We start from the raw sequence: 19,247 nt of genomic DNA, 5'->3' as shown, positions 1-19,247 counted from the left end.
TACCAAATTCCTTTTATGAAGCTACAGTTACTCTGATACCAAAACCACACAAAGACTCAACCAGGAAAGAGAATTACAGGCCGATCTCACTCATGAATATCGATGCAAAAATCCTCAACAAAATACTGGCAAACCGAATCCAAGAACACATCCGAAAAATTATCCATTATGATCAAGTAGGCTTCATTCCTGAGATGCAGGGCTGGTTCAACATACGAAAATCTATCAATGTAATCCAGCATATAAATAAACTGAAAGAAAAAACCATATGATCATTTCATTAGATGCTGAAAAAGCATTCGACAAAATTCAACATCCATTTATGTTAAAAGTCTTGGAGAGATTAGGGATAAAAGGGTCATACCTAAATATAATAAAAGCTATATACAGCAGGCTGACAGCTAACATCAAATTAAACGGAGAGAAACTCAAAGCCATCCCGCTTAACTCAGGAACACGACAAGGCTGTCCACTTTCGCCATACCTCTTCAATATAGTGCTGGAAGTTCTAGCAATAGCAATAAGACAACATAATGGGATCAAGGGGATTCGAATTGGAAAGGAAGAAGTTAAACTTTCGTTATTCGCAGATGATATGATAGTGTACATAAGCGACCCCCAAAACTCCACCAAAGAACTTTTACAGCTGATAAACAGCTTTAGTAATGTGGCAGGATACAAGATCAACTCCAAAAAATCAGTCGCCCTCTTATACACAAAGGATATGGAAGCAGAGAGGGAAATCAGAGAAGCTTCTCCATTCACGATAGCCACAAACAGCATAAAATATCTTGGGGTAAACCTAACCAAGGAAGTGAAAGATCTATTTGACAAGAACTTTAAGGCATTGAAGAAAGAAATTGATGAGGATACCAAAAAATGGATGGACATCCCTTGCTCTTGGATTGGGAGGATCAACATAGTAAAAATGGCAATTCTACCAAAGGCAATTTATAGATTCAATGCAATCCCCATCATGATCCCATCAAAACTCTTTACAGATCTGGAGAGGACAATAATCAACTTTATATGGAAAAACAAAAAACCCAGGATAGCCAAAACAATCCTATACAATAAAGGATCTTCTGGAGGCATTACCATCCCTGACTTCAAACTCTATTACAGAGCTACAGTAATGAAAACAGGGTGGTACTGGCATAAAAACAGAGAAGTCGACCAATGGAATCGTATAGAAGACCCGGATTTTACCCCACAAACCTATGAACACCTCATTTTCGATAAAGGAGCTAAAAGTATACAATGGAAGAAAGAAAGCATCTTCAACAAATGGTGCTGGCACAACTGGATGTCAACCTGTAGAAGAATGAAAATAGACCCATATCTATCACCGTGCACAAAACTCAAGTCCAAATGGATTAAAGACCTCATTATCAGCCCGAAAACACTGAACCTGATAGAAGAGAAAGTGGGAAATACCCTACAACAGATGGGCACAGGTGATCGCTTCTTAGGTATAACCCCAGAAGCACAGGCATTAAGGGCAACATTGAATAAATGGGACCTACTAAAACTGAGAAGCTTCTGTAAAGCAAAGGACACTGTCACTAAGACACAAAGGCAACCTACTGTCTGGGAGAAGATCTTCACCAACCCCGCAACAGACAAAGGTCTGATCTCCAAAATATATAGAGAACTCAAGAAACTAGACTTTAAAATGCTAATTAACCCAATTAAAAAATGGGGCACTGAACTGAACAGAGAATTCTCAACAGAAGAAGTTCAAATGGCCAAAAGATACTTAAGGTCTTGCTCAACTTCCTTAGCAATCAGGGAAATGCAAATCAAAACAACATTGAGATACCATCTTACACCTGTCAGAATGGCTAAAATCAAAAACACCAAGGATAGCCTTTGCTGGAGAGGCTGTGGAGGAAGGGGTACCCTCATCCATTGCTGGTGGGAATGCAATCTTGTGCAACCACTGTGGAAGTCAGTGTTTCGGTTTCTCAGGAAATTCGGTATCAACCTACCCCTGGACCCAGCAATACCACTCTTGGAAATTTACCCAAGAGATGCTCTATCACATGTCAAAAGCATTTGTTCAACTATGTTCATAGCAGTATTATTTGTAATAGCCAGAACCTGGAAACAACCTAGATGCCCTTCAATGGAAGAATGGATGAAGAAAGTATGGAATATATACACACTAGAGTACTACGCTGCGGTAAAAAACAATGACTTCTCGAATTTTGCATGCAAATGGATGGAAATAGAAAACACTATCCTGAGTGAGGTATCCCAGACCCAAAAAGAAGAACATGGGATGTACTCACTCATAATTGGTTTCTAGCCATAAATAGGGGTCACAGAATCTACAATTGGCGAACCTAAAGAAGCTAAGTAAGAAGGTGAACACAAGGAAAAACATATCGTTATCCTTTTGGATAAGGGAAGTAGACAAAATTGCCGGGGAGAAAAGTGGGATCTTGGGGGTGGGGTGGGAAGGGGGTAAGGGGAGATGGGGAGAGAAAAGGTAGAAGGGAAAGAGGGGGGACTTGGGGAAATAGGAGGATCGGGATAAAGGAAGGTTGGATAGGGGAGCACGGAACCACAATCTTTAGTTAAGGGACCCACTTTAGGGTGGGCAGGAGACTTGACCCTAGAGGGGCTCCCAGGTGCCCAAGCTGAGGTCCCCAGTTAGTTCCTTGGGCAGCTGAGGATAGGGAACCTGAAATGACCCCATCCTAGCGCAATACTGACGAATATCTTGCATATCATCTTAGAACTTTCATCTGGCGATGGATGGAGATAGAGACAGAGACCCACACTGGAGCACTGGACTGATCTCCCAAGGTCCCAATGAGGAGCAGAAGGAGGGAGAACATGAGCAAAGAAGTCGGGACTACGAGGGGTGCACCCACCCACTGAGACAGTGGAGCTGATCTACTGGGAGCTCACCAAGGCCAGCTGGACTATTGCCAAAAAAAGCATGGGATAAAACTGAACTCTCTGATCATGACGAACAATGAGGGCTGATGAGACGCCAAGGACAATGGCACGCAGTTTTGATCCTACGCAATCTGCTGGCTTGGTGGGAGCCTAGCCAGTTTGGATGTTCACCTTCCTAGATATGGACGGAGGGGGGAGGACCTAGGACTTACCACAGGGCAGGGAACCCTGACTGCTCTTTGGACTGGAGAGAGAGGGGGAGAGGAGTGGGGGAAGGGGAGAGGGGTGGGAGGAGGGGGAGAAGAGTGGGAGGAGGGGGAGAAGAGTGGGAGGAGGGGGAGGGAAAGGGGAGGCTGGGAGGAGGTGGAAATTTGTTTTTTTTTTCTTTATTCTTCTTTTATCAATAAAAAAAATGTTAAAAAAAACAAAAAAAAACAAAAACAAAAAAAATAATATAATTCTATGTATTCCCAATATAACAAAAATAATCAGAAGATTTTGTATCCTTTTTGTCTTTCAAAATCAGGTAAAAATCTTATATTGCACCTACAGGCAAGTATCTTTCTTTTATTTTAAAGATTGCAACTGTAAAAGGAAAGTCACTTTCTTGTAATACAATAGTAATTCCCACTGTAAATATGGTTTTTATCACTTGCCATACAAAGGGCATTCACTGTTATCTTTCTGTATTTTATTCTCTACAACCATGGTCAACAAACTACTCTCTGGAATATAACTGAAACTATTTCCAGTTCCCTCTAGTCTTGAACTTGATACATTCCAACTTTATTTCCTGGTAAAAGATCCTGACTATATATAAGGAATTCTTTCAAATACATCCTCCCATGAAGAAAAGCCCGTATATTTCTATTGACTGTTGCTAGTTACAGTGAGCATGGCATTGTTTCTCAGGGACTGCCTTTACTGTACTCTGCTGCCACCTTTGACATAAACCACCTGTCCACAGAGATGCTGTCCTGATTCTTACATAGAGTGTTCAAATGCTCCATTTGCTAGGGCTTTTATCAGTAATAAATGGCTATGATAATTCGCTTTATCAGGAAGAACAGTTTCCTGACATCATTTTCTTGGGATTGTCCTGGGTGGTAAATACTTTACAACCTTTGTTTAAGAATTTCAGTATCTTTTCAGATACTCTTTGTCATGACATTGACAATTTATTTCAATTTGTTGAATGCTTTCATTAATACATTTTTTAGTTTTAATTTTAATTTTGAGTTATAACATTTCTTGCTTCTCCCCTCTTCTTCAAATTTATGGTCTCATTTTTTGTACTAATTGTTATTGTTTTCACACACACACACACACACACACACATATATATATATATATGTATATATATATATATATGGACTCAGAGGATTTTAAAATACGTCACATGAAATTGGAGAAAAAATAGTGAGGGATGGGACCAGACAAGGACATTTAGAAAAGGTCATGGTGGTTGGTTTGATCAAAACACACTGTATGCATGGATGAAATTCTTAAATAATATTTTTAAAATAAGTAGAACAGAAGAAAACTAGACTTAGCTTCTTGGAACTTTCAGAGATGATAGATTTTTTTTTTTTTTTTACAATCCTTAAAATGTTAGGAAAATGATAGCTGAGTTCCTCCTATTTCTCAAGATCCTATGTTTTGCTACCCAGAAAACATTTGAAATTTAATCTATGGCCATAGTGCTGTGGTGAGAAATGGAGGCACTCTAACAACTTGACAATAATTTAGGCTTCATAGACATGCCTTTGATAAACCATGTTCTTATTCATCTTACTGTTTTAGATGATCACCCGTGGAATTTAAACTTAACAAAGAAAAATCTTGCATCCACTGTCAATTTCTTTTATAAGTTCTAGTGCTATAGCTCAGTGAGAGTGTGCTTGTACATGTCACTGGTTCAACACATCATGCAATGATAAAGAGGAAGAAAGAGAATAGAAAAGACTTTTGTTTATATTTTAAAAGAATTTTCTCATGTTACATGGCAATCTCAGTTTCCCCTTCCTCCTCTTGCTCCCCTCACCATCTATGCACCCCAAACCACATGCATAGCTTGGTGAAGTTAAGGCTTCCCGTGGGGAGTCATCAAAGTCTGACACATCATTTTGAGGCAGGACCAAGAACCTCTTCCCTATATCTAGGCCGAGCATGGTATCGCTCCAAGAGAATAGGCTCCAAAAAGCCAGTTCAAGCACTAGATATAAATCCTGGTCCCACTGGCAGAGGCCCCACATACTGCCCCATCCACACAACTGTCACCCCCATTTAGAGAGCTCAGTTTAGACCTATGCAGTTTCTTCCACTTTCTGTCCTGTAAGTGAAGTCCCACTAGCTAAGGAGAGGGGTTAAAAAAAATTTTGTATGCAGAATTTATATTGTTAATTTGTGGAGCAGTTATCTGATACCTTGGGAAGAGGAGGAATTATGTCTATAAAATGTTTTTGGAGCTTGAATGTGACAATTAAGTTTTATGTTCTTCAGATATTTTAAACTTTTTAATTTTCTCATTTTATATAGTAAGCATTATAAATAGACTTAATGATGATTAGTTAATATCATTCATCAACTTGTTTTCTAGGTGGTATGCTTCCTCAACTACTCGCAAAGGATGCTCAAGTTAAGGGAAGTCTATGGACAAGTATACTCAGGATTATCTTAATTATCTTGATTAAGATAGAAAACAACAAGTCAACTAGCATTACCTACATAGGAGATCTTGGAGTCTATATGATTAGAAAATGCTAGATGAGAGCTATCGTGCCTACATTCATTGCCTTCTTCTGATATTCTATGTAATTATTGGGACCAGGTCAATGAGTTTCCTGTACCACAATGTAACTTGAACTGTAAGCCCAAATATACCATTTTTTCTTCAAGGATCTTGTCATAGTCAGTGTTCTATTGCTATCAAGAGACACAATGATTATGACAGTTTGAATAAGAAAAAGCATTTAGTTGGGGCTTGCTTTCTGGGTCAGAGGTTTAGTCCATTATCAGCATGGCAGAAAACATAGATGCATACAGGAAGACATAATGCTGGAGAAAAAGCTGAGAAGTCTGAAAGTAGATTTGCATGCCAAAGGAAGAAAAAGAGCCATTGAGACAGACTTAGGCTTCTAAAATCTCAAAGCCTGCCCCCAGTAATATTTCTTCCAGCAAGCCCACACTTGCTGTGGGATAATGTTCTTGTACACAGTAAAGATTTGTCACTTGTATGGATTGAATAAAATGCTGATTGGCCATTAGCCAGGCAGGAAGTATAAGTGGGGTAACCAGATTCGGAGAATTCTGGGAAGAGGAGAGGGAGAGATGCAGTCATCATCCAGACACAGAGGAAGCAAGATGAGAATGCCTTATTGAGAAAAGGTACCAAGCCACGTGGCTAAACATAGAAAAGAATTGTGGGTTATTTTATGTTGTAAAAGCTAGATAATAAGAAGTCTGAGCTATTAGGCCAAACAAACAGTTTATAATATAAATTTCTATGTGTTTCTTTGGGACTGAATGGCTGTGGGACTGGGTGAGACAGAAACTTCCATCTACACACACTTACCCCAAAAAGGCTATTCCTTTAAATCCTTTCAAAAAGAGTAACTCTCAAAACATTTACATATATGAACCTATGGGGGAAATTCTTATTCATACCACTACAGTTCTGTTGTTAGAGTATTTTATCATAGAAATAGGGGAAAACAAACAAAAACTAAGAGTTTCTGCATTATTTTCTCTGGTTAATTTTTGCATATTTTCTTAAAGTGTTTATTCATTTTGCATTCTGATCACAGTTCTCTCTGCCATGACTCCTCACATCCCATCACCTCCCCCTAGCCAACCTCCCATCCACTTCTCCCAAATGATAACAGAGATAGCTGAACCATGCTCATGAGATATTCTTCTTTAACATAACATTTCTATAACTGAAATATTGTTAACTTTGCCTTTTGTTTTGTGTTAACTTTGTCTTTTAAAAATGAAAATGAACTGAACTGTCTTTTCTTTCCTATAGTACCCAACACTTTTTCTTACCAGAACTCCGGACTGAAAACAAAAAGAGCCATATAGCAATAAGTATGCTTATTGTTACTCTCCTTATTTTATCTCTATATTAGTTTACCTAAACAGAATCTCATGTTTTCATAGGACCAAAAGGTAATTATGCCAGCCAAAGAAGTTTAACTACTAGAGACTTGAGGGAAAAATATTTTTTTCTTGTTGACATCTATGTAACTATGACTTCCCTTGGGCTTTGAAATATCACAGATAACTAATTATTCCTTTATGCCAATAATGTTCTTTATCCATGCAGGAATGATGTTTATATTTAAATTAAAATGATTGTTACTCTATTCTATATGATACATATGAAGAAGTTGAAGTGTCCTTGCCTTGGAAGAACAAATCCAATACATTTCTCCAGTTCAAAGCTCATATTATTTCTTTATCTAGGGTAAGAAAAGCTTGATCACATTCCAAAAATGTTCCCTCATTCACAATAAAACCAGGTCTAGTCAGTCTATTTTGCCCAATAGCCCTGTAAATATTTTTGTGATTGCTGGCCTTGGCCAAGATCAATTACGGTGTCCTAGAAGTACTTGCCTTACAAATGACATTTTATTTGTTTGTTCATTTGTTGATTATTTTGTTAGTTTTGTTTTTGTATTTCTTAACTTATTAAAATCTTGTTTTTCTACCAAAACTACAAAGTGTGAAAACATATGTATGTCAAAATTATAAATTTTAATTAGTTGTGCTGATAAGCAAGACAAGTAAAACAGTAAAATTGGAGCAAAAAGATAACATTGCCCAAGTCTAAATGCAGTCTAAAATAATAAATATATTTAAAAATGGAGAGTTCCAGAATTTAGAGTTTTGAGATTTTAAAACTTACATATCTCAAATTTTAGAAGCAATAAATTGATTTTCTATAAATACTTGATTTGCATCTTTATATTGAGTTTCTATACATACTTTTATGTGAATATTTTGGATATTTTATTTGTTATCTTTATTTGTTTATTCTCTCTCTCTCTCGTGTGTGTGTGTGTGTGTGTGTGTGTGTGTGTGTGTGTATGTTTGTCATTTGTATGGGGGTAGAAAGACAACTTGAAGTAGTTGCTTATATCCTTCTACCATGTGTTCTGGTATTGAACTCAGGTAATCACACTAAGGCAGATAACTATACCCACCAAGCTAACTCACAAAATTATTAACACAAAAGATATGTGATGTGTAAAAAGAATAGTTATTTAAAACATTAAGCAGAGTTGTTATAGAAATTTAAATCATGGAGCTTTTAAACTTGTCTTTTCTTCTTTTCTTATGTGATATTAAGAACATATTGCTTCAAAGAAAGCACCAACAAGTCTTGGAAACCAAGGTAGTGTTAGAATTTCACTTAATGGATCAAGTTTACATACTCTCCTGATTTAGTGTGCATCTGGGGTGGTTGGTACATGCTATATCTTGTTTCACACACAGGTTGAAAAATTGCTTAGCAGAAATGGGTCTCCACTTGCTCAAATGCTGGTTTAATTTACACTGTAAAACATAGCCTATTTGGTGGAAGGTGCATCGTTTAATTTTCTTGTAAGGAGAGTCTTGTGGGAATCTGAATTTACTGGTACCACATATGCAAATTATTCCAGTGATATATGGATTGCACTTTGGATAGTCGCCTGGTTGGCTGTACTGATATCAACACAGCTATCTTCACAAGACTTTCTATGCTGGTCTTCAGGCTAGACCACTCAATATTAATAGCTCAACATTTCAACAAATCTGTATTTGATTTCTTGCCTCATGAGCCCAGCTGGTTGTTAAAAGTTGAAATAAATCATTTTGCCTAAATTAACAGTGTTCTTGACAATCTGTTTTATGATATTTACCCTTGAATCCCACCATGCCTTATAAATTGGAGATGGCTGATTTACTCTGACAGGAGGGAAGAGGAAAGGAAGTGGTGAGCAGATAATTCATGTGCTCCCAGTAAAATCAGCTTCTAATCTCAGACACAGGCTGATACCACTGGTCAGATTTTCAGAATAATTAAGGTTTTTTTTTTTTACCCCACTATTCTTTATGCTATATTTTTTCAATGTACATTGAACATGATATAAACGTATATTAGAATAACGATGTATCTGTGGAAGACAATAAATTTCAAGGACAGTATTTGCAAGGGAATAAAGAATTATTGGTTGGTCCTGAAATGTTCGGTCCTTGTTAGAGACATCAAATGATGCTAAAAAAAATTGATGATATTAGGAAAGATATTAAATATATAATTCCCATAAGACTATGAGTTTAAAAGGAAGTTGAATATGTCAAGAAAAATACCATTTTAAACACTCAGGTTTAATAAAAAGAGAATTGTGTCTGAGTATGCTCTTAGATCTCTCAGTTTGAAAAAGATTTTTCTCAAGAAGATTGGTGGGTGTCTTCTGTGTATAATGGAGGCAAAATCATTATAGAACCCAAGAAACAGTACAAAGGGGTGAGATGGGAATAGGAATATTTCTGACTTGGGATGGATGCTAACAATATGGAAGAGGAGGAGATTTTGCACACTTACATGTCTATATGCCGGAAGCATGTCTGTCCAATCAATGATGCTGCAGGTGTAAGCAGGCTGTGTACTTAGTTCTAATTCAGAAGGTACAAGAGCAACAGCCTTACAAAACTTTCTTTGATACACATGTAAGAAAGACATCGAAAGAAATTAAGCAGGAAATGGTGCAGCTAGTGCTAAGAGTGAGACAGAGGATGTGACGTCATCATTCTTGATATTCACAAGCTTTTGCAACTCTACTCACTTGAACTTTTTCTGGAGATGTCCCTTGTTTCTAACAAATAGAATAAGGCAGAGGCAGTGTTGCCACCAAGGCTTTTGTATTAAACACTGGCTTTTGTATTCTTATTCATAATGGGGTAATCTTGGAAAGCATGAGTAGGCAAATTCCATTCCACTTGCATCATTATGAAAATACTAGTGTAAAGGACAGAGGATCATTACTCTTGGATGAGAATGAAGGCAGATATGCTACAAAAGCACAATCATCGTTATCTGCTTAAATGAAACAGCAAGAATACCTATTAACAGGTTGAAAAAGCCTCATGAGAGATCTTGTTTCAGAAGCACACACCTAAGACAGTCCTGGTTACCTGTCCATAAACTGAGAATCAAATGTTCACATTTTCCTTCACCAAGTTAGGAAAAAATTTTATATAAGAAGAAATTAAATTCATTCACTTGTATATTCTTTTAACTATAAAGTATTCATGTGCAGGGATATGTATGTATGTAACCAGGATTAATAATATTAGAATAATAGTTTATGATGTTTAGTTACTAATATGTGTGTAGAATATTATTTTAAGATATATTGTTTCTGTTATGAAATGTTTGTTTAGGAATGCAAATATATGTTGCATTCTTGTATGTTATATTTGTTTAACTCTGTGAAGCTGTGTTATGCTGCTTGTCTAAAACACCTGATTGGTCTAATAAAGAGGTGGATGGCCAATAGCAAAGCAGAGAAAAGAATAGGAAAAAGAGAAGAAGAAAAAGAAGAGACATTAAGGAGCAGGATAAGCAGGATGACTTCAATGTTTAGCCCTCCAGGTACACAACAGACATGGAAGTAGAAGGAAAGCAACAACATACGAAAAAAGAGAAAGATGAAAGCCCAGAGGCAAGAGGTAGATGGAATTATTCAAGTTAAGAAAAGTTGGCTAGAAACAAGTCAATCTAAGGTAGGCATTCATAAGTAGAAATAAGACTCCCTGTGTGATTTATTTGGGAGCTGGATAGTGGGTCCCAAAAAATCCAAAAGAGTAAAGAAAGGTCAGCTCCAATGTATCATTTCTTATGCTATCAATATTCATACTTAGACCTTGGATACTCTGTTAGAATGAGTGCTATTATCTGCAACAACTCCTAATATGTAAGTGCTATATGCATAATATATATTATACAAGGATAGTTAGAGCAGAGAGGGCAAAAATAACAGCATAAAAGACTCAGTATGTGTTCAATGGATAATTATTTTATATTTGAAATATAACTAATGAAAATAAGGGATTTGTTATAAGCATACGTCAAAATCTGAGAACTTGTCACATAACTAAGGATGTTACATTTCTCCTCAACACTGCTGATATGTTCACAATTTTAAATTATTATAAAATAAAGTTACTTCATACAGGATTACAAATAGAGTCCTCAAAATTACGTGTATCAGAATTTAAGAAAAGAAAACGGCAAACCCATCTAAATGAAAATTAACAAAGTTGGAAGAAACACAGTCTCTTATTTAGAAGTGTGTTATAACAATATTGAAATCAAAACACCCTGTTGAAACAACATACCAACTGAAAAAAAAAATAAAATCCCAGAATCATCCATCATCGGAACAGTTTAAAAGTCCCCAAAATAAATTCAAGTGAACACCTACTAAAATGACATTGTGCCTCATGTTTATAACTTTAAAACAAGTTGTTTTCCTTTGTTATTTATTTAGGCCACTATTATGTGTTCTATTGTGCCGCGCACTGCGCCCCCCTGTCTGCGCTCTGTGCGCTGGCATCCAGTTACGGAGCTTCTGGCAAGGGGCTGGAGGTTAAAATACACAGACACACACAGACAGAGAGACAGAGACACGGGTCATCCTTGAATTCCCCAAGAATGCCCCCTTTATTGTGTTCAGGGGCAGATTATATAGAGATAGCCATGCCCCAGACAAACCCACCAGAAACCACTCTCCTGCCATCAGGAACTCCTGAAGGTCTCGTGCTCAGAGCAGCTGTAGGCACTCAGATCAGAGGATTACAAGAAATTCAGGATCTGGGGGCTCACTGCTCCCAAGACTATTGTGCAATGATTTTTTTCTCAGAAACCTGTCTGAGGCTCAACTTCACAAATTAAACTCTTGTCCAACCTGTCATCAAGAGTGTTCAGAGTGTTCTTTGAAGAAATCAGGCGTACTCCCAGGGGAAAAAAAAATAAAACAATAGTTATACTTACTGTCACTTATATTGAAATGCAACACTATGACGTTTAAATTAAGATGAGATGACAACAGAGGGTTTACCATAAATTCAAAAGAAACCTCTAAGAGCATGTGAGGTTTGATTACCCAACTCAACAGACATGGGTAAACTGAAGTAGCAGGAATCCCTGTGCAGTAGGGCCTGGTGAATGCAATTTGTATGGCTTAATACTTCTTCATTCGTTTGTTTGCAGTTACAACTTTCCTCTCAAAGACACGATGACTCATAAAGAGAGTCATTGCATTATTCCCTAGCATTGTGTCAATCCTCATGGAACTAATGTTCATGTCCATAAAAACTATCATAACTGAAATGATTGGTTTTAGATATATAAGGCTGTATTTATATAGCTATTATCCTGCTTTTTAGAAATATATAAAACTAAATGTGTGTTTAAGATATTTGCTACTGAGTGATAAAGATGTCACTTTTCAAATCTGTCATTAGAGATTATGAAGGACATACAGAATAAGGACGATAGGTTTTAGATAGATAGCTCCCTCCATTGGTGCTTTTAATTCATAAGTCATGGATTTAGAGCACTTACTAAGGTTAATTTTACAAAAAAAAAAAAAAACAAAAAAAAAACATAAGCTTATCTTCCTTTCTGTGGTGCCTGCACCACCTAGAACCATGGTCAGGCAAGTGTCTGGGGAGTAAGAAAACCCAGAGACATGGTTCACTCTTGTAGGAATAATGCCCATTTTATTATGTTCCAAGGCAACTTATATAGTGTTCTCCTTTACTGGTGGCCACACCTCAGCTCTCAGCGTTTTCCACTGCAAGCCCACCATCAACTATTCCCTTGTTATCAGGAACTCATGAGGGTTCCAAACTCAGATCAGCTGCAAGCATAGCAAAGCAAACTGTTTACTCTAGCAGGCAAAGGGTCATAGAAAGTTAAGGGTCTGAGCTCCCAACAGCTTTCTCTGCTTTCTACTCACAAATTTTAGGGCAATAACGATGTATATGACCTCTCAGTGTAATATTCATCATAAATTTAACTTAAGATTTATCTAGACAAAATTGCTAAAGAGGGCAATGGGAGCTAGCTTTGTTTTGGTGACCAGCTTCTGTTCTGTTTCTCAAATAAGTTTTCAGGGTATTGTGGTCCACATTATTTCCCATGTGCCACTGGCTATATGAGTTTACTGTGTTTTAGTTTCAGATATGTTGAAAGAGCTTTGGATGGAGTAAAAAGAAGCAACTAGCCTACCAAAGTAAAACACTGGATTTTAAAATTATTTTTGTTCTGTTTGATATTTCATTTGTATTTTACTCTACTAAAACAAGCATCTCAATACTACGCTTCTATTAAAAAGTCTTCATACCATCTACTGAAAGAAGAAGCTTTTCTAGTAAAGGTGTGACAGACTGATCAATAGGAATAGCAATATGCTATAAGGAGAATTTTATTTCTAAGATTATTTAATAGTAAAATATACTTTCCTATAGAGCCCATGACCTATCTAGCTCTAGGTTCTTTTTCTCAATAGATCTATCAGTTATGATTGCCAATTCATGAATTAGGTGTTAAATCAATTCTAAAAATTAACTTGGAGATAACATACCAGTTGTGTCATTACTGAAACCAGTATAATTTGCAAGGTTTTAATATTGCAGAGTTCCTAGCATTGTAGGGTTCCTAGATGGGTGAATAAAAATTACTTTTTTTGCTCTGATAGTGTTAATAGTACCTTACTGAATTATTAATTGTAGGCAATAGAGTTGAAGCTTCTGGTTGGGTACCCACTAAAATTCTTCATGTTTGACAACACTAGTATGTGGTAAATTCAGCAATAACCAATTTTAATTATTACTTTTACTTACCAAGTAAAAGGGTAGCTGAAAAATGACTACACTGGAGCTTCAGAACAGATTGAGTTGTTGTCTCATGCCAAACATTTACAGAAGGATTTCTCCCCAGAGTATCAGATCTTTAGTACTGTTTTTTTCTATTAAAAGTTTATTAGGATCTTCTTTATCATATCCTCATGGTTGAAATTAATGTTACAAGTGTGAAGAAGAGTTGACTTTGTCCATTTAAGGACAAAGTAGTGTATTTACTTAGCTTGCTTTCTATCTTTAAATCATGTTTTCTTCATGTAACAATTAATGTTAGATTTCATGCATGAACACCATTGAAGACCAAAGAAGTTGTAAGTACCCTAGAATTTTATGGTATTTGTTTCAATGTTATGATAGAGTATAAGGAGAAATATGGAAAATGGTGTTAGGATAAAATACAATTTATTGTTAAATGAAGCAATAAACATAATTTAAGTGCTAGATTCTTTCTTTTTTATATATATTTTCCCTTTACTGTCAAGGGACCCATGAGTTTATATCTTCTAATATCAAAACAATTTTATGCCATTATTTTTCAGTAACTTGCTAAAAATCATTCCCTAAAAGATAGGTAAAAAATTTTACCTGAACGATAATATTTTTATAATATAGCTAATTAAATGCAGATTTTCTTACTTTATTTAAAGGTTGAGATTACTTAATAGTAACAAGAAAACTTAGTTTTTTGAGCAGAGTGGGAACTGACTTCCAGTTTCTTGAGATGGTAATGAGTTATTAATTGGGGATTTTTTTCCTTTCTACCTTGTGGAACTTTCCATCTGCTTTGTTTATATTGGTCAGTACTGTCTGAGATCTGTGACTCCCTCTATTTTCTTCTCAGCAAATGGATTGGATTGCTTTACTTTCTGCTTGTGTAGTCTGATTTTACAGTGTTCACTTTGAATAACTTTTAAACTAGAGTCAAGGAGGAACATAAATAAGCAGCAGAGAAAACACTTTAATTCATAATGATAAATGACCACAGAGAATCTGATAATCTTAACAGAATCATTCTCTCTCCTCTGTGAGTGTGAAAAATATTTAAAGAATATTAAATAACTGAATATTAAATCTATTTTAGGGATTCTTTTATACTAGTCACTATCATGGATTTGAGATGATATATTGTTTCCATAACCAATTGTTGTTTTCTTGCAGGTAAATTTATACCCAGATGAATCTTTGTGACCTTATTGATGCATTTAATGGATGCCTAAACATTGTTCCTTTACCTTCATCTGCCATCCACACACAGAGTATTAGAGGGCAGGGAGATTCATGGAAACTGGAATATTCTTTTATCTGTTTTTAATTGTTTAAAAAAATCTATACAAAGAATATATGATCATTTATTATGCTTTAAAAAGACTGGTTAAAAAACTGAAAATCTCAACTTCTTATTGCCAGTGAAAGCAGTTTTCTTTTAGATTTAAATATTTACATGTAAGCCAGGATTTTATTAAATTGGGAAACTTTATTGAGACATTTTGGATTTCTCAGATTAGATTTTGGCCAGAAAATATGCACATGGTATATTGGATTTTCGGAAAGTCATGACGCAGCTCAGATGAACACTGCAATGATGTACTGTTCTTTTCCTGAATCAGCCTCTGTTGAAATCTCACAGAACCATTCTGTTGGCATCTATAGAACTTGGCAGGGACTATGGCTACTAGTCTGTGATAGCAGAAGTCATTTCTCTTTGACAGGATCCATAAAACCAAAGGCTGTAATAACTCCACTGATGTAATTTTAGTGGGGAAACTCTTTGTCTTGTTACCATTGCCTTCTGCACTCAATGGCCCCTTCACCTGTGTGAATGACTGTGACTGTCTGCGGTTCCTGTTCTACCTGTGACCTCTGATCAGCCAGAGTGGCACTTTTTTTTTTCTCAAAATGAATTTAATACTGGATAGCACATGCAATTTGATTGGGTTCCCATTCTCCTAGGACCTTTACTGACTGCTTGAATGGCCTCCCAAGTTAACAGGAGGCAAGCTGATAAGTTACCGGATGACTATTCTCTCCTCTTTATTTTTTCATAGGCAACCAGAAGGAATTACCTATGGTGAGCACACACAATTGTAGAAAGACAACTGGAGGGGAAATGAATACAATATATTGATATTGAGTATTCTCTCTCAACCTCAGATATAATTGATTTTTACCCAGATTTTTCTGGACATAACAATGGCAAAAAAAATTTCAACTCAAAACCTTAAAAAATCACTTCTTGAAGAACCTGTGTTTGTTCTTTGAAGTTTCCAGCAGTTTTTTTTTAAGTGCAATTTGGACCATATACAATTTCAATAGCTGATAGTCCCAAAGGCATATGCATACTATTTTGAAAGTTCAGAGAAAATATTCCTGAGTTTACAAGATTATCATGAAATTTCTTATCATGTCTAACACGGCAACAAAGCTCAATTCTAGTAATGAACCCATGTGCCCTTTATAATATTACCTATATGATTGGAAGAAAGGAGAGGAAGAAATTATAGTGAACTTTTTGCATGATATGAATGTGCAGAGATGTATACTGATTTATGTATATGTGTGAAAAATGAAAATTTTTATATAATGAAAATATAAAAATATGATTATACATATATATCTTATTTGCTCCTAGTGACCAAAAACATAAATTTGGAGCGATTCTATTAAAAAGGTATATATAATAAGAATATTTTAAATTTATGAATATTTGATCTCTCTAAATTATTAGTCTTGTTTTAATTGTAATTTGTATGCCACCTACATAAAAGGTACTTCAAATTTACTTTTTGACATTTGCAGTAAAATTACATATGAAAATTTATTTATATAGAATTGAAGAATTTTGTTGGTGACTGATAGACTCAGTGAAATTGATCATATATGATTTTCTGTCAGATCAGTACTCTTGTTTATTAAGATAAATGAACAGAGCATTGATGATATCATGGACATTCAAGGAAATGTATAATACATGCCACAATTAATGAAGGTAAACAAAGATGAAACTTCATGGTGTTTGGCAGATTTTAGAGTTGTGTTACATGACTCAGTGGAAGATGTCTTCAAGAATAGAATCTCAGAAGTTTCTGTGTTTTCAGCTTTGGTATCTCCTCTATTTTGGTAACCTGAAGCAAAACATTAGTTTTATAATTTAAGCAATGTAAAAAAAATTTTTATTTTAGATCTGAGATTTTTCAAATATTGACACATTTTTGGCAGCAAATGTAAATATATAAGTAATGAAATTATTGAAGTTAAATGTTCTCTGAAGAAAAATTATTTCTGAGATTGACATCATAGATTCAAAATGATTCTTGAATCATAACCTAAAAACAAAATCAGAATTAATCTCACTATAATCTTGTAAAATAATAAACACTACTAGAGGAACATCTTGGTTAAAAAAATAGATAAGGTCGTTTTATTGAAGATTGTTTTCTGTCTCTTTACCACACTGTATGTTAGATCAGTGTGGTAGGAAGAGGTCAGATAGAATCTGACTGGGATACTTATAGCAATATTAGTAAATGTAATGATCATGATTTCTTTATTATCTTCCTGTGACCTCCATCCACTCTCTTAAAAACTCACAGAAAGTAATAATTCTACAAATGACACATTAATGATTTAGAATAATGAAATGAAAATTTTATTCTGACCCTCTGTCCTGTAATATCAAAGTCATATTATACCTTCATGTATATTTAGCAACCATATACCAAAATTCCAAGTCTAGAGGCTGAATTATCCTGACGCTGGAAGGACATCTGATCTGCTCCTTCTTGGAAATCTTAGACTCAGGGGAATGGTAGTCTTAAATCTACCCCACCATTGATCAGATCCTCTCCTTCAGCTTGTTGCTGCTGATATGGGAAAAGCTCCTGAGATACTGGCTTGAAGAAGTTTAAAGACTTAAATAAAAAAAAAATCAGAACTAAACCCAGAAACAGTATACCAGACTATATTATTACTCTGGTTGCTTTCAAGATTTTCTGTTAATTTTCAATGTTCATTTATCATTTTCACATATTTACACCTATTTATCTTTTAATTTAGCTATTTTAAGGGTTCCTCGCCTTCTTAAATTCATGGATTCAGTTGTAGGTTTTAAAATATTTTTCTCTTTCTACTCCTTTCTATTGCCATAATTGTATACATGTTAGATGTTTAAATGTTTTCTTTTTTTTTGAAAGTGTTAGCATTTAATTGGCCTCCCTGAGTGGCTTCAAGCCACCAGAACACAGGCACCTCAACACCCTTTATCTTCTCTTCAGCTCTTCTGCTGAAAAATTTGGCTTTCACGATGACAGGCTGCTTAGGGAGCTTTCCCTTCCCCAGAACTTTGTAGTAGCCTGATCGCACGACATCAATGATGGGAGCAGCTCTTGTTCTTGGCAGCGTTGACCCGGGTCTGCTCACTGACCAGCGTCCACAGTTTATCCAGGTTGACAGTCGGGCAGAAGCTCTGGTTCCTCTTTAAGTGGTAATGCCTCATCCCAACTTTCCCGAATGTTTTCTTAGTCACGCTAAAATTTCAGAGAACTATTTATCTTCAAATTTCATTCTATTCTTCAACAGTTGATATCTTCAGTTGATTTATCAGAGAATGTACTTACTTAATAATAAGCTTAATTTCACTTGGAATTATCAATGTTTAATTTTCAGGTATATAAAAATGCTTTATTTTTTGTTCATATGTGAGCTCATTTATGCCGCCTTTTATCATTTCATTTAGACAATTCTTCCTGTACCTCATGGAAGATAATTGTTTTAAAATTCATTGCATTTTCCCTAGAGAACTGTTCACATTGTGTGGTTCATCAGGTTGAGTAACTGTAGCTTTGAATCTAGACACTGTGGTGTGTAGGTTCTGTCCTAGGCTGTGGTTTAAAACTGCACACATTTTATTTGTTTTGGCATCAGCCTAATTTGGTTATAACACCTCATAGCCTGGTGTATCCCATGGATATTTGAGCACTGCTGCTCCAGTTTAACTCCTGATGGTTCAGTTTTCCTAATAACTTCTCACTGGGAACAGATGAGATGGCATCAGCCATTCATTCACATTGCTCACATTCTTTTATGTTCTCATCATGTATTTCATTGCTGTGTTCTGGAGGTCTCCAATCTCTAACTTTTCCTCTGTTCACCTAAATAGAGGAGCATCCTTTCATTTTATAGCACCAAATATTGTGTATGCCTAGCAATTTCGCAGATAATCTTGGGGAAATTTGTTCTGTGCATATTTTTTCTCTCCATGTGTGTTTCTTTCAAAGAGAATCCAGCTATAGGTGTGTCTCTTAGTACATCCAAGGTCCAATCAAGTTGACAATCATTTACCATCACTGCATCTCCTGTCCTCAATCAATTCATTACTTGTGGCTTTGTTTCTCCTCATCCTCCTACTTTGTATTTACTTTTGT

This window comes from Microtus pennsylvanicus, chromosome 15, assembly GCF_037038515.1.
Source record: "Microtus pennsylvanicus isolate mMicPen1 chromosome 15, mMicPen1.hap1, whole genome shotgun sequence".
Lineage (NCBI taxonomy): Eukaryota > Metazoa > Chordata > Mammalia > Rodentia > Cricetidae > Microtus > Microtus pennsylvanicus.
This window is presented reverse-complemented; position numbering follows the sequence as displayed.